Here is a 17,094-nt window from a genome sequence, read left to right as displayed (position 1 = left end):
TGGGCATTGTGGGAATGCTAGTTGAGTGGGGCATACCATTCTAAGTAGTAGAGAACAGACCCAATGAGTTGATTCAGTCAAAGACCTAAAACAATACACAATAAATAAATAAATAAATAAATAAAGATAGGAAGGCAAGATCAATCTTGATTCAAAAGTATGGGAACATGTCTGAAAAAAGTGCTAAATCTAATTTAGTGTGGAGTTGAGGATTCAACAATAGTACTTTGTTGACCTTGAACCACAGGATGTGAATGTGGTAGAGACATAGCCAGCGTGGCCCATAGGCAAGTCAACAGAGTGTTGTGGTGTTTGAGTGGGGTTATTTATTTTTTTAAGTTATTTTTAAAAATCAAACTTTTGATCAACCTTACCAATTATAGACTCCCTTCAGTTTCCCTAATTTAGTTAATGTTTATTGAATGCTCCCTTGTGGCGAGTGAAACCAGGGCCCAGGGTTATGCCACTGCATCTAAAGATGGCGACTGGCAGAGAGCGAAAGGCGTCCTGATTATGCCTGGAGAAGGGCAGGAAGTGTTTACAATTGGTTGCATGATAATCAGTTCAGCCGCTTAGCACATGGACAAATATACTTTACATGTATGCTTGAGCGAGTGATCGCTTGACCTTTAACACGATTGGATGGACATATCTGGTCACAATGGCTTATGCATGAGACTGCTTATATATTGAGGGTGTTATTTGAATAAAGTGGAAGCTGCTTCATGAACCTCTGAAGTGTATGTGTCTTTCCTCCCACTGGTCGCGCCTTAAGAGAAGCGGCTGCAGAGCCACCAGGAGCAACCCAGGCTAGAAGCAGTGGTTTTCTGTAAGAGCGGCGTGAGCCACTTGCAGCAAGCCGGGCAAAGAAGTGGCAGTTTTCTGTACTCCCTGTTCTTTGGGTTCAAAACTATTTTTGTCACACTTTTAAATTTTATTTCTAATTTGTAAAAATGTTTTGTTTTGTTTTTGATTAATGTGTTAATTATGTATATTAATAGAGTTCAGTGTGAGGTTTCAACACATGCATGTGGTATACACTGATCAAATTCATTTTTCCTTTATCCATCTTTCCCTATCTCTTCTAATCACCATTCCACATTCAGGTTGACATTCTGTTGCTTCCACATTATGAGACAGAACATGCAGTACTTGTCTTTCTGTGTCTTATTTCACTAAACATAATGTCTCCAGTTTCATCTATTTTTAACAAACAAAAGTTCATATTTCTTTCTTTCTTTTTTTTTTTGTCCCTTCCCACAACTAAAATGGTTTCCATGAGTAGTCTGTGAGGTGTTTATTGCCTGACCCTCACCTCCAGTAGTTCAAGGTGATAGAGGGTGAAAAAACTTGGGGTGGGGATAGATTTTGCTCCTTTGCCCAGGTAGCTGCTCTTCCCTGCCTTCCAGGCCTGAACTATGATTCCAAACCCTCTTTTTGTTAACGCCATGGAGGAAAGCTTACAAGTAGGTGGAAATTCCCTACCACTGTGGACCTCAGAGGTTCTATACTCTCTTCTCTCCTCCACTTGGCCTTGGCCAATTTTGTAACAATCTTACCTAAATTCTTCTCAGTGTCTGGTGGATTTCCTCATGTAAGCAAATGTCTGTGTCTTATATTACTTTACAGTCAAAGTATTAGCTAGATGTCAGAGAACTTGTTGCTTTGCAACCTCAGTTCTCTGAAGAATTTGAGTAAAGGTATAAATCTATGATGTAAACTTTTTGTTGTGAAGATGAGAGCAATGCTTTTTCTAGCTTTGCATATGCCAAGTGTACAATGGAAGTTCCAATAAGACCTTGTCATTCTTCATTCACTAGTTCATCTCCTGTACCCTATCACCAAGTCTAGGTAGTAATACAATGGAGTCCTTGACTCTATGGGAAACAATATCCACATTCTGTTCATTTCTTATCAACTCTACCATCACCACTTTTGCCCAAGCTTTACTCACATCTTTTCTGGGTTGGTGATGGTCTTCTAATTGATCTTCCTTTATCTGCCCTTGCCCATTCATGGCCTTTACTGTAACACAGAAGCTGCATGATATTGACAAAAAACTCATTTCATTTCTCTGCTCAGACCCTTCCAATGGCTTCCTGTCTTACTCAGAGTACAAGCTAAATCCATAGAGTTCCTGCCAAGTCCTGCATGACCTGCACCACCTTCTTTACCTGATTCCACCTCCTATTATGCTCCTTCACTGATTCTTCAAGCCACTCTGACCTCCTCATTGTTCTTTATGTACTGCAGACCAGTGCCTCTTCAGGATCTCTGTACTTAGTGTCTCCTCTGCCAAAATGCTCTTTTTTTCCAGAGCTGCATGAACTTTCATCGTACAAATATGTTTTTATATCTTTGTACAAATATCACCTTCTCAGTGAAACCTTTCCAAAGGGTCTTATTTAAGAGTGAATGCTTTATTAATACCATCAACATCTGCTACAGTATGTTCTACTTATTTTTTTATATTTTACTTTTATATTCTTTTTATGCTTTTATTAGTACATTATAGTTATCCATAATAGTTGGGTTTATTTTGACATAATCATACATGCATGGAATTCAATTTAATCCATTTCAGTACCTAGTGCCCTCTTTCCCTCCCTCCTTTGTTCCCCTTCCTCTAATCAAATAATCTTCCTTCCACTCATTATTTATCTTTAATTAGTGCTTGAAAGATATACACAAAGGTGAAATTCACTGTGATATATTGATTTATACAGGCACATAGTGTAATTTTCTCAATTCAGGCTGCATTTCTTCTCTTTACATATTTACTCTATTTACTTATTATTATTTATTCTTCTTCCAACTAGAATTTCACTTTCATAACAGTAGGACATTTTTGTCTATCCCATTCAATACTATGTCTCCAGTGCCAAGTATTTGTTGAATGAGTGGATATTTATAAAAAATTTTAAAGGAAAGGAACCAGTGAAGAGAGAGGGATTAATAAAAAAGAAAAAAAAAAGATCATTAGATCACAGGTAGCATAAGAAACTCAAGGTAGCAGAAGGAAATGGGAGAGAGCACCAGACAGTCAATCAGAATAGAACTTTTTCTTCTGTAACTGGAGTACACAGACATAGATACATGAATGGGTAGTTGGGCAAAAGTGGAAAGAATTTACGTTAGATAGTTCCCATTTTTTTGTTCTCATAGCATTGTTTACTGAGATTTAGGCAGAGTATGTGACTGGTAAATGACAGGTTTGAAAGGGGTATATCCAAAGTGCCAAGATTACTTTGTGCTCTTCTGAGTCCTTATGAGAAGTAAGCAAAAGTTTAAGGGATTTGGTTCTTAGATACCATCCATGATGCATTAGAAGTAAAACTCTGGAATAATTGGCAATTGTATTTTCATTCTATCTATAAACTGAAAAATAAAAGCGATTTATTTTGTGTTGCTTATCTTGAGCCTTAAAATAAAATAATTTTGAAAGTTTTGAAGCTTAAATATCACTTTAAACACCAAATTCACTTGCATTCTGCACACAATGGTTTGCCTAATTAAGTTTATAAAACATTTCATTTGCTTTACCAATCAAGCATCTTCAAATATAAAATATAATTTTAGCCATGAAAAGAAGAGAAAATGACAAATTAACTTAACTTACTCTGTGTCTAAGTGCTCCATTTTTCATGAAATATTGAATTTGGCCAAGGTTAGAGCTGACATATCAGAATATCTCAAAAATCAATAACTCTCCTTTTTTTTCCATTTTCAAATCATTTTGGGGTTGTCATATTGGTAAAGCTGCAGGATTTCTGGTTTCTAGGCTCCTGCTGCAAGCCTTTTGGCAGGTGGACACAGAGATAACAGCAATTCCACTCTTGGGAGCCATATTATTAATATTCTCTGGCAACTATGAATGACTTCATCTTTTAGCCCTGTCTGATTCTGACACAGATATGTAGACCTTGCCTTTGTACAGAGTAAAGCCATATGTGACTTAATGAGAAAAATATTAATAAATTTCTGTTACATTTGATGTCTTTTCAGAAAGATATCAAGGAATCTGAAATCATAGGTCTTCTGCTTATTAAATGCATATAAAATGAATGTGTTTGCTTTTGAAGATAAATAATGATTCTGCAAAATAACCTGTATAAATCACATCCCTTCTTACTATATATCTGCTAACCAGAAAATCAATAGCATAGATTTCCTGACAGTTAAATAGATAGATACATATTTACCAGCCTTAAATCAAGCAGGTATATAGGCCAAAACAGAGCACACAGTTTCAGCATAAGAAGGAATATACCAATCAATAAGAAATGATGAAAGTATTTTGGTGGCAGCAAAGAATAAGGACCCAGGAACACAGTATATTCTATGAGAATAGAATTTTATGTCTGATATAGACAAACTAAGCCACCTTTTAGCCTTATCAGGCACTCATTGTGTGACTTAGTAAGTTACTTAACAGCTTGAGACAGTCCCTTCTCCATTAAATAAAGGTAATGAGACCTACTTAACACAATGACTCTGCAGATTAAATAATATAAATGTCTCATAATTGTCCAGCATTATGCCACCAACAGCAGGTGTCCACCCAACTGCTGTTGGATGCCTTTTTGTTGTTTCAAACCTCAAAAACTTTGTTTATAAATTTCAATCATTTTCTGAACAGAAAATTGTGCCCTGTGAATTGAACCAAGCATGTTTGATGCATAATTTAGGGAATGAGGGTCTAGATAAAATGTGGCACATATAGCTGACATTTTATAGATGAGGATATGAAGTTCAGAAAAGTTCAGTAATTCATTCAGAGTCACAGAGATAATAAATAGCAACATTAGAATTTTTTACCTCAAAATCAAATAGTTAAGGCTTGATATAAACTTAGGAATTGATCAAGCATATATATATTTGTGTGTATATATGCATGCATATATTTTATTCCACATTTTTTTATTGGGGCATTGTAGTTGTACATAATGATGGGATTTGTTGTTACGTATTTGTGCATGCACAGGATATAACAATAAAATTTGACCAATATCATTTCCCAGCATTTCTCTCCTTCCTCCCCTCCTCCATTCCCTGGTTCCTCTTTCCTCTATTGATTTTCATGAGATTTTCCCATCTTTTCCTTTTTCTTTTCTAACTTCCACATAAAGCATACATATATTTTTGGGTCAATTACATATGGTCTCCCCAATTCCTAAAATAAATGAGAATAAGAAACTTTAGGATCTAGCTCTTCTTCATAATCAATCCTATTTGACTCTGTTGTATAAAATTAATTGTTCTATAAATTAATTATTCTATAAGTCAAATATAAATCTGCCCCAAGATCCATTGACCAATAAGGACTTCTGGGACTATGTAGTCACAATTTACCTGTAATCTACCAACATAATCTTCCTGAATATAGAATCATAATTTTAGAATGGATGGTAATACCTACATTGATAAAGGGGAAAAGATATTCTGATTAAAGCATATAACAAAAATGAGATATAATATGTCAATACCAGTATCTCTATCCTTAAACTCTGTTTTTCACACCAAGAGTGAAGTATGCCTGGCAAATTAGGCAGGGAAAAATCAGAGAAAAAAGACTCAACCCCAATAAAATATTCAGTCTGGCATTAACCATAATGCTCAACATAAATACTGATTGAAAAGTTGTGAATATTCCAGAAACACGTTAGTTGTTTATTAACCAATGATAATATCTTTGATTTTGTGTGGAACATGCCAGACCCTAAAAAGTAACTCATTCAAGTGGACACAACTAGAAAGAGGGAGAACTGAGAATTGACACCAATGCCAAAGCCAAAGCTTAAGCTCCTGCTGTGCGGCAATGTTGCTTCTGCCATTCAGTCACTTCAACTAACATCTGCAGAGATAGAGGGTTTTGTTTGCTTTAGTTTATAAATAATTGACAGAAACTATCCCATTTTATCTAAAAGTGCCCATCTTTTTTAAGATAAGAAAGCATCAAAGTATTTCTCTCTAAATTCTTTTATTACACTGAAAGTACAATGTCACCAATTCATTAAACTCCCAAAATTAAACACAAAAGACACAATATTCTGCAACTTTGGTATATGCATATCACTTCCCATGTAACCAAATTGCAACCTTGTCTGTAATGAAGTATCACAAATATTCACCAAATAGTCACCCCTAGAAGGAATCATAAAATTAAACAAATGCATCCTAACCCAGGAAAGCAATTTACAAGAATATAAAGCAATTGTCTGACTTGGCATGTGACCAGAATCCTCAGGTTAACTAGAATTCAGAAAGGAGTTTTATCTTTGCAAAAGTGATCTTGACTTTGCAATCCTCTTGGTCTATCTTTAAGAGTCTCTGTGAAAACATACTTGAAATTTTTAAAAAGATAACCTGAAATTTCTTATGCTCTGCAAGTACATTTGAAATAAACCAAACTGACTGCCATCAGCATTTTCCAATCAAAGCCTTGTCATTCAGAATCTTTAGTGGGATAGGAAATATGAGAGTTCAGTGTAACCATCAAAATTAAGTAGTAAAAAAGAAAGTAAAATAGCAACAAGGAAGTCCCAAATTAATATTTTCATTTAAATATGAGTTTAAACTTGAAATTGGATTAGCAGAAAGGTTTATATAAATAATTGTTACTGAAATGAAATAAGTCACTCATCATTTTTGTTGTTCATTTTAAACACCAATTTGTTTAACCATAAGCTATGCCTTTTGGTCATCGCCATGGTTTAGACATGGTTTGCGTGTTCCCAAAGCTTTGTTGCCACTGAAAATTTTGGGTTTCTTCCAAATTGATTCTGTTGACCATTTCCTTTGTAGGAAAAGCACAAATCCACATGAGCCAGCCTATATACGTTTAGACAGACAAATGACCACACATCACGGTTTGCAAGCACTGGATCCAGGGATATGTATTCGTGGGTTTTTTGGGGTACTGGAGATTGAAATGAGGGGCCCTCAACCACTGAGCCCTATTTTGTATTTTATTTTCTTTAGAGGCAGAGTCTCACTGAGTTGCTTAGAGCCTCACCATTGCTGAGGCTGACTTTGAACTCTCCATCCTCCTGCCTCAGCCTCTTGAGCTTTGGGATTACAGGCATGTTTCACTGCACCTGGCCACATTTATATTTTTCATTGGGAAATTACTTGAAGAGAATACTGGAATGTTTTTCATTCATTCATCTACTTGATGAATATTTGGTTCCTTGTGAATATCAAAAAGAACAAAATTTTCTAAAGGAGCAACAAGTCAATAGTGGTTATCTTTATTCATACCAAGGAAATGGATTTGAGGTATAAACATCCTAAAGAGTGTCAGTCATAGAGAACGGACCACGTGGTTATAATTACCTCTGAGTTAAATAGCCCTCCTGAACTCCTGAAAGCCTAAGGAAGAACTGAATTTCCAGTAGAAATTTCCTGTGCTCATGGTACTGAAGAGAACCTAATAGATGTGCTCACATCCATTTGTTTGATTTCCCAAGATCCATTCCTGTATTAAACCATCAGACAGTAAAGTACATTGAACACATTTTCTCAGCTCTTCAAAGAATTGCTTTCACCGAGGCACAACTTAGTATAATGTTTTTTGCCTCTGTTGAGCGTCAATACAGGAACCATTAGTTTGATAGTGTTTCTTTTATGTTTGAAGATTATTTTTTTCCTAGATGTTCTCTGTAAGGACTCAGGAAACAAATTTCCATTTTTCCTCCAAGAAAAAAAAAATTGTCTTCTTATTGAAAATAAGTAAATAAAACTAAAAATTGCAAAGTTCCCTGCATTTTTACTTTTGTTCTTTTCTTTGCTGTTGTTATTTTGTTTTTGCTTAGCCAAGGGAATGTAATCCATTTAATTAGGGTACAAAAAAGTCTACTCCTGAGGCATATAATGTGATGTACCTCTTAATAATATGAGTTAACATTTCCTTAACACACAAGATACAGTAGCTGAAATGAAGTAATTTCCTTTACTCAGGGACTAAGACTTATTATAATTTGCCACAGCTTACCACTGGTTCATTATGGATGTAATTAAAAATCAAACACAACTATTTATTCCCACAGTGTCATCTGAGAGGTGACTTGTGCATGATGGGCACATATTGAGCTAAACTGAGGCAGAGTAAAATGCACTCCAGATTCAGGATAATTCAAATAATAAAGCCATTTCATTAAGTGTTTGATGGAAGGCATTTGCAAAGTGACTCACAAATCAGGCAAAGTAATTAGTAAAAGTCACTTGAATAGGGAATTCTTCACATTGGTCATCTACTAGAAAATCAGAATGTATTCTGACCACTGTTGATCTGCTCCTCTCTACTCCTTGTGCCTCTTCCTAATCATGCTATGCTATGCTAGTGGTGTATGCTAATATGTTCAGCTGGAGCTTTTCCATTTAAAAGAACTATTTAGAAGGTCCCCAATGGTTCTCATTGAATTTCAGCTCAAGATTAGGAATGAGATAAGATAATTCAAATATTTTTATTTGTGATGGTCAATATGATAATGAGTTTAGAAGAAAAGGGTGGAAGGTATGTAAAAGTACATTGGCTCCAAATCACATTTTATCAGAATATCAAATGAGCATCTTTCCTATCTTTTCATGTTTGACTTATTCACCCTGATAAAGGTAGCTCGTATATGACTATAGTGGTTGGGAATAAAGTAAGATTAAATATACAATGCCCCTATGTTTGTTGACAATTCTTGGCTCCAACTGTCAAAACCCTATTAGCTGAATCAGTCCCCTGAAGTCAACTCAGAGTAATTCTTACTGTCTTACACGAAAACGTCATTTTTCTTTATACAGTTGAAGTTCCTCTTACACAGAGAGGGACCCACCAATTCAGTCTGTTTCAAGTAGAAAATGGGTCTGAAAAGGAAGAACTATTTGAAAGTCTTTATAAAGAGAATTCAGACCCTCAAATCTATTTTTCTACGAGGCAGAAAACTGGAATAAAATTTCTTGGAACTTTGAACCTCAGAATTATTGGATAAGAAGCTATGCAGATGACAGCAGAGATACTGTGCCATTTGGAATTAACTATGCCTCCTAACAGGAGGCTTCTATTCCACTTTTTATAGTCTGCTCCCAGAATAATAATAATAGCCCTTATACATAACCCTTCCCTGGGCAGTGAATTAGAATAGTTGCCCAGGGAGAATTCGATCTAGAACCAGTAAACAGATCGTTCTTACCATAAAATCATAAAATCAACCTTTAGTGTCTAAAATTTTGTGATTAAAATATACACTTCTAAATGTATTAGAGACACAAAGGCAAATATCTGTTCAAACTACCAAAGATGGTGAATGTGGTTGCTTTAAGGCAGTGATAGTGCTACTTTTTGTGACAACGTGCTTAGTATTCTTTCAATTTTAAAACCACATTAAATTCATATTTGTAATCAACTAATAGAAAACAAAAAATAGGATAAAAATGTGAATCCTGAAACCAAGTTTCTGGCTTTAAAGCAATGAAACTAAAATCACTCCTTGTCTTGGTTAAAAGTGTTTCCTGAGTGTAAATACTGTTATTCCTTTCTTCTATCTCCCCTAACTTGACTATTAAATGAGTCACTCAGCTTAGCTGTCATGAGCTGTCATGTCTGTTTTGCTCGCTGAGTCTATTTAGTGCCACACATAGATCCTAAAACAAAGATTTGTCAATAAATGGTTTAATTGTTAAATCAAGATGAAGCTTTAATATTTTTCCTATAAAAGGTACATTCAAAAGTTAAATTATATAAATGAACAATTCACAAATAAGTATGTCTGTAAATATAGAAAAGGTAATCTAAAATTGTAGTCATGCACCTTAAAACAGAAGTTATAGGTTGACATTGAAAGTGATAAATTAGTAAAAAGTAAAAAGGAAAGATAAAAAGAAATTAGGAAACTAATCAGAGTCAAATTCTGCAGGGTAAATTCCATTTACTTTTCATGGAGACTTGTTTGACACTATCTATCAAAGCATTAATGTGCTTTAACATATAATCAATAATCCCAATTCACAGAATATGAATTAAAGAAATAAATGAACAAGAATCAAAAGATCTATGTTTCTGTGGCATTATTTATGGAAGTAAAATGTCTTAGATTTCTATGATTGTGAGAAAATTATAGATACATATATTAGGGTATCCAGATATGTATTGCCATAAATATATATATATATATAATATATATATATATATAATATATATAATATATATATATATTCACAGTACGTTAAGTGGAGGAAAAATCAGATAAAAACATCTGTGAATATATTATGTAAAAAATTACATAGGTCTGAAAATACACATACTAAAACAATTTTTCTCCACTATATGATTATAGATGATTTATTCTCACCATACTCTCATAAATCTTCTGATTTATTTTTATAAGAAAAATGTATTTGCATATAATTCTTTTAATCATGACTGGTTTTAAAAAGTCCAAAAATCTACATTTGCCAAATTTCTAGACTGAGAAACTCTGGACCTTAAATAAGTTGCAGCATAGAATCCACTGTGCCCAAAGATCACCTCCTTCAGCTCTTCTGCCCAGTTCTGGAGTCTCTTGGTTTACTCTCTGCCACTGAAGAGGGTCTGAGGAATAACAGCAGAATTCTAACCCTTGCAGTCTGACAGCACTATAATAGACTTACACATTCAATAATAAGATCGGTGTCTGATACCCCGATGAGCAGTGTTTAGTGAATAATATTTGCTTTCAATAACAGTTCTTTCACTAGGACATCATCAGAGAAGGTGCTTCTAGGAGGACTTTTTAGGATCTCCTCATCACAACACGTCCAAAAATGTGTGTTCTTTTAGTCCTTGTAATTCTACCCTATGAATTAATCATAAGAACCTGTGAAGTGGAAAAAATCTTCCAGCATGCATTCACATTAGACCCACAACTAAAATCTGTGAGAATCAGAGTAAATGTACAAATGGATGGACATCTGAATATCATATCAGCTAAATATTTGAAGTTATAAACCAAGCTAACACGTTGTTAAATAAAGATTGTCTCTCTTCCACTTCATCAAATTCAACTTCCTAATTTTTAAATGGAAAAATAGGTATAAAATTGTGTGTTTTTTAAAAAGCATGGTAAGAGAGACTGTATTCAGGGTCATCTCTAAATGTATGCAGACCATTGCAGTGAGGTCTGGGGGTAGGAGAGAGAGAAAAGACTCAATTCCATATACTGCATGGGATAGTGGGAATTTATATTCAAGGAGCAAAGGGAGGGGTGATTAGTGGATGGAGAGTGAAACATCAGTGATGAGTGTGATACTGGCTAAATTCACCTAACAGGATTTTTGCTGAAAACAGGTCAGGGTTACCAAATATCACTCAGGGGTGGTAGAAGATGAGGAACCTGATCAGAAATGGAAGATGATCATCTATTGGGGAAGGAGGTGTTCTTGCTAAAACAACTTAGCAAGACTATCATAGCACTGAATTTTACTAGCAAGGGCACAGATAGACCTAGGAAAGGGTTCAGGAACATGAAAAAATTGACCAAGCAGAGAATCTTTGTCAGTTCCCCCACTTGTTGATGAATATCTCAAAGAAGAGACATTCATTTCTCCTTTGAACAATTTAAGTTCATTTTCTCATTTTGTTTATTGGGACAAACTGAATCATTTTGGGATTCTGTAATAGAGGATTTTTCTGGATGGGCTAGCAAACATTTAATGAGAAGGTATTCTTATGAAAATGAATAAAAACAAAGGTTTATAACTGTTGCAGGAAACCCACTAAGTTCAGAGGTAAGGTAGCTGAGATCTCTCGATTTGGGACTTGCAGTGGCAATCCAACAGATGTCCTGCTTTGCAGTCTGAATGTCTATGGTAATGGCATATGGTGTGGTAATCTTTTTGAGTTGCCCATAGAGCAGCAAACTATCTTATTTTATGATCTCTGCATAAACTGAAACGGAGCTCAGCTTTTCCTTCTACCATCACTGCTACCAAATAAAATCTGTTCCTATCTCTTTAAGTGATGTCTGACTGGATTTATCTTGTATTTATCTTGTGGAAGTGGAAATTCCACAAAAAAGAACTAAAAAAAGAATCAAAAAAGACTCAAGGAAATCATTTCCCTAAGAGTCTAAGTCCTGCACGTGACCATGCCAAGCACTGCTGAAGCCCAGGAACCAGGCATAAGATGGTAGAGGCATGAACATTCCAGTCCTGTACATTCCACCTGCACCACCTGACAGGTCACCTGTGTGCCCCAGGGTTGGGCAGAAGGCCAGAAACAATAAAATTATGTTTTTTATGTGACTGGAATTAGGCAAAATATGGAAGATAATTTAATGTAATAATTGTGCATATCTGATCATTCCCTTGCTGAGCTGACTGTTTGAATATGTAACAGAATAAAAACATACAAAATTCACAAATTATATTCCTAATATTTAGCTTTTATTTAATCCAAGCTTCAAATTGCTTTTTTAAGGTACTATCATGTCATTTTGGTTCTTTGAACAGAACAATCTGATTTGAAATATAAAATGTCTTTGTATTACAACATTTAAATTTTGAATACTTTTTATAAAAATGTAAATTAAATATCAACATTTAAAATAAATACAGGATGCCATTGCTGAGCCTGCCCACCCACACCCAGGTCAGAGGCCAGTAACTGAGCCTGCCAGCCTGCCCCCCTACTGCTGAGGGACACTGTGCCTGCCTCCGTGCTGACTTAGTGCACCCTGACTGAGGCTCCCCAGCTTCTTTGGAGACTGGTGCAGGCATTTTGAATGATTCCTGAGGGCATGGCCATCATCATTGGAAGGGCGGCTCCCTTCCTGAGACACCTACAGGAGACTGGAGGCCCTTTGATAGGTACCTCTATTTTCTCACTTACATCCTACACCCTTCCCCATCATCTTGTTCAAAACTAGAAATACTGTAAATAGTAATTGAACTTATCCTGTTTATTTTAAAAAGATTAAAGTCTTTTAGGGGCTATCTGGTTCAGGGCTACATTTTCTCTGTATTGGGTGCTACTGGTATTGATATCCCCTTCAAAGGAGAGGTAGTGGAAAACTACAGGGTCATAATAAGCCAGTAAGGGGGGAACTTCAGTATTTCTGATCTTCACTGCTAGAGGGGAATATATAGAAACAATATGAAAAAACAGGGGAAGAAGGTGTCCCTAACAAACCAAGATGCTATTGTGATGGAAGAATCCAATGACAGCATGGCAGTAGAAATGACAGAAAAAGAGTTTAGAATCTGCATAATTGAAATGATCCATGAAGCAAAAGAAAAGAGAGCAAATGCAGGCAATGAATGACCATTCCAGTAGATAATTAAAAGAGCAAATGTAAGAAGCAAAAGAACACTTCAATAAAGAGAGATTCTGAAACAAAAACAAACAAATACTTGAAATGAAAGAAATGATATATCAAATTAAAACTCAAAGGAAAGCATCACCAACAGAACAGACCTTGTGGAAGACAGAATTTCAGACAATGAAGACAAAATATTTAATCTTGAAAATAAAGTTGAACAAACTGAGAAGATGTTAAGAAGTCATGAATGGAACCTCCAAGAATTATGGGATATCACAAAAAGACAGAATTTAAGAATTATTGGGATTGAGGAAGGCACAGAGATACAAACCAAAGGCATGAACAACCTGTTCAATGAAATAATATCAGAAAATTTCCCAAACCTGAAAAATGAAATGGAAACTCAAATATAAGAGGCTTATAGAATACCAGGTGCACAAAACTACAACAGATCCACACCAAGACACATTATAATGAAAATACCTCACACAAAAAATAAAGATAGGACTTAAAGTCTGCAAGAAAAAAGCATCAGATTACGTATAAGAGGAAACCAATATGGATATCAGCAGATTTCTCAGCCCAGACTCCAAAAGTAAGAAGGGCCTGGAACAATATATTTCAAGCTCTGAAAGAACACAGATGCCAACCAAGAATCCTATACCCAACAAAATTAACCTTCAGATTCAACAATGGAATAAAATCTTTCCATGATAAACAAAAGTTAAAAGAATTTACAAATAGAAAGCCTGCCCTAAAGAACATCCCCAGCAAAATATTTCATGAGCAGGAAGTGAAAAACAACAATACAAGTCAGCAAAGGGAGGAACTACCCTAAAGGAAAAGTCAATCAAAGGACAAGTAAAAAACCAAAAATAAGCCAAAATGACCAAGAATACAAATCCTATCTCAATAACAACCATGAATGTCAATGGCCTAAATTCAAAAATAAAAAGATATAGACTAGCATATTGGATTAAAAAGAAAGACCCAACAATATGCTGTCTTCAAGAGACTCATCTCATAGAAAAAGACATCCACAGACTGAAGGTGAAAGGATGGGGAAAAACATACTATGAACATGGACCCAGTAAAACAGAAGGGGTCTCCAGCCTCATATCAGATAAAGTGAACTTCGAACCTAAGTCAGTCAGAAGGGATAAAGAAGGACATTTCATACTGCTTAAGGGAAGCATAAAACAGCAAGATATAACAATTTTAAAAATGTATGCCCCAAACAATGGAGCATCTATGTATATAAAACAAACTCTTCTCAATTTTAAGAATCAAATAGACCAAAACACATTAAGAGTCAGGGACTTTAACACACCACTATCACCACTGGATAGATCCTCCAAACAAAAACTGAACAAAGAAACTATAGAACTAAATAATACAATCAATGATATAGATGTAATGGATATTTCTAGAGTATTTCATCCAACATCAAGCTAATATGCTTTCTTCTCAGCATCTTATGGGTCCTTCTCCAAAATAGACCATATGCCATGCCACAAAAAAGCCATTAGTAAATACATAAAAATCGAGATCCTACCCTGTAACCTATCAGACCATAATGGAATGCAATTAGAAATGAACAATAAAATAACAAACAAAAACAACTCATACACCTAGAGACTAAATAATAAACTATTGAATGATGCAATGATAACAGAAGACATCAGGGAAGAAATAAAAAAATTCTTAGAGGGAAATGAGAACAATGACACAACAAATCAAAATCTCTGGGACACTATGAAAGCTTTACTAAGAGGAAAGTTCATTGCATTGAGCTCATACATTAAAAAAATTAAAAGTCAACAGCTAAATGACCTATCATTTCATCTCAAAGCCCTAGGAAAAGAAGAAAAGATCAACACCAAAAATAGTAGAAGACAGGAAATAATTAAACTCAGAGCTGAAATCAATGAAATTGAAACAAGAGAAACAATTCAAAAAATTGACAAAACAAAAAGTAGGTTCTTTGAAAAAGTCAACAAAATTGATAAACCCCTGGCCATACTAACGAAGAGAAGGAGAGAGAAAACTCAAATTACTAGAATTCGTGATGAAAAAGGAAAGATCACGACAGACACCATTGAAATACATAACTTAATTAGAAGCTACTTTGAAAATCTATACTCCAACAAAATAGAAAGTATCGAAGACATTGACAAATTTTTAGAGACATATGATCCTTGCAAACTGAATCAGGAAGACGTACACAATCTAAACGGATCAATATCAAGCACCAAAATAGAAGAAGCCATCAAAAGCCTAGAACCAAGAAAAGTCCAGGACCAGATGGATTCACAGCTGAATTATACAAGACCTTTAAAGAAGAACTAGTACTAATACTCCTCAAAGTATTTCAGGAAATAGAAAAGGAGGGAACCCTTCCAAATTCATTCTATGAGGCTAGTATCACTCTGATATCAAAACCAGACAAGACACATCAAGGAAAGAAAACTTTAGACCAATATCTCCGATGAACATAGATTCAAAAATCCTTAACAAAATACTGGCACATTGCATACGAAATATATTAAAAAGATAGCGCACCATGATCATGTGGGGTTTATCCCAGAGATGCAAGGTTGGTTCAACATTTGGAAATCAATAAATGTAATTCACCACATCAATAGACTTAAAGTTAAGAATCACATGATTATTTCAATAGATGCTGAGAAAGCATTTGATAAAATACAGCACCCCTTCATTCTTAAAATACTAGAAAAAATAGAAATAGTAGGAACATACCTCAACATTGTAAAGGCTATCTATGCTAAGCCCACGGCCAACATCATTCTTATCGGAGAAAAACTGAAAGCATTCCCTCTAAAACTGGAACAAGGCAGGGATGCCCTCTTTCACCACTTTTATTCAACATCGTCCTTGAAACACTTGTCACAGCAATTAGACAGACCAAAGAAATTAAAGGGATACAAATAGGAAAAGAAGAACTAAAGCCATCACTATTTGCTGATGACACAATCCTATATTTAGAAGATCTGAAGAACTCCACTAGAAAATTTCTAGAACTAATAAATGAATTCAGCAAAGTAATAGGATATTAAATCAATATGTATAAATCTAATGCATTTCTATTCATAAGTAATCAATCCTCTGAAAGAGAAATTAGGAAAACCACTCCATTCACAGTAGTCTCAAAAAAAAAAAAAAAAAAAAAAAAAAACTTGGGAATCAATCTAACAAAAGAGGTGAAAGACCTCTACAATGAAAACTACAGAACACTAAAGAAAGAAATTTAAGAAAACCTTCAAAGATGGAAAGATCTCCCATGTTCTTGGATAGGCAGAATTAACATTGTCAAAATGGCCATTCTATACAGATTCAATGCAATTCCAATTAAAATCCCAATGACATTCCTCATAGAAATAGAGAAAGCAATCTTGAACTTCATCTGGAAGAACAAGAGACCTCAAATAGCCAAAACAATCCTGAATAGAAAAAGTGAAACAGGAGGCATCACACTACCAGACATTAAACTATACTACAGAGCAATAGTAACAAAAACAGCATGGTATTGGCATCAAAATAGACAGGCAGACCAATGGTACAAAATAGAAGACACAGAGACAAAACCACATAAATACAGTCACCTCATACTAGACAAAGGAGCTAAAACCATATAATGGAGAAAAGATAGCCTGTTCAACAAATGGTGCTGGCAAAACTGGAAATCCATATGTAGTAAAATGAAATTAAATGTCTATCTCTCACCCTGCACAAAACTCAACTCAAAATGGATCAGAGACATGGGAATTAGACCAGAGACCCTGCACCT

The sequence above is a fragment of the Sciurus vulgaris genome (genome assembly GCF_902686455.1).
Source record: "Sciurus vulgaris genome assembly, chromosome: 14".
NCBI lineage: Eukaryota > Metazoa > Chordata > Mammalia > Rodentia > Sciuridae > Sciurus > Sciurus vulgaris.
The sequence above is the reverse complement of the archived record's forward strand: the minus strand, read 5'-3'. Positions refer to the sequence as shown.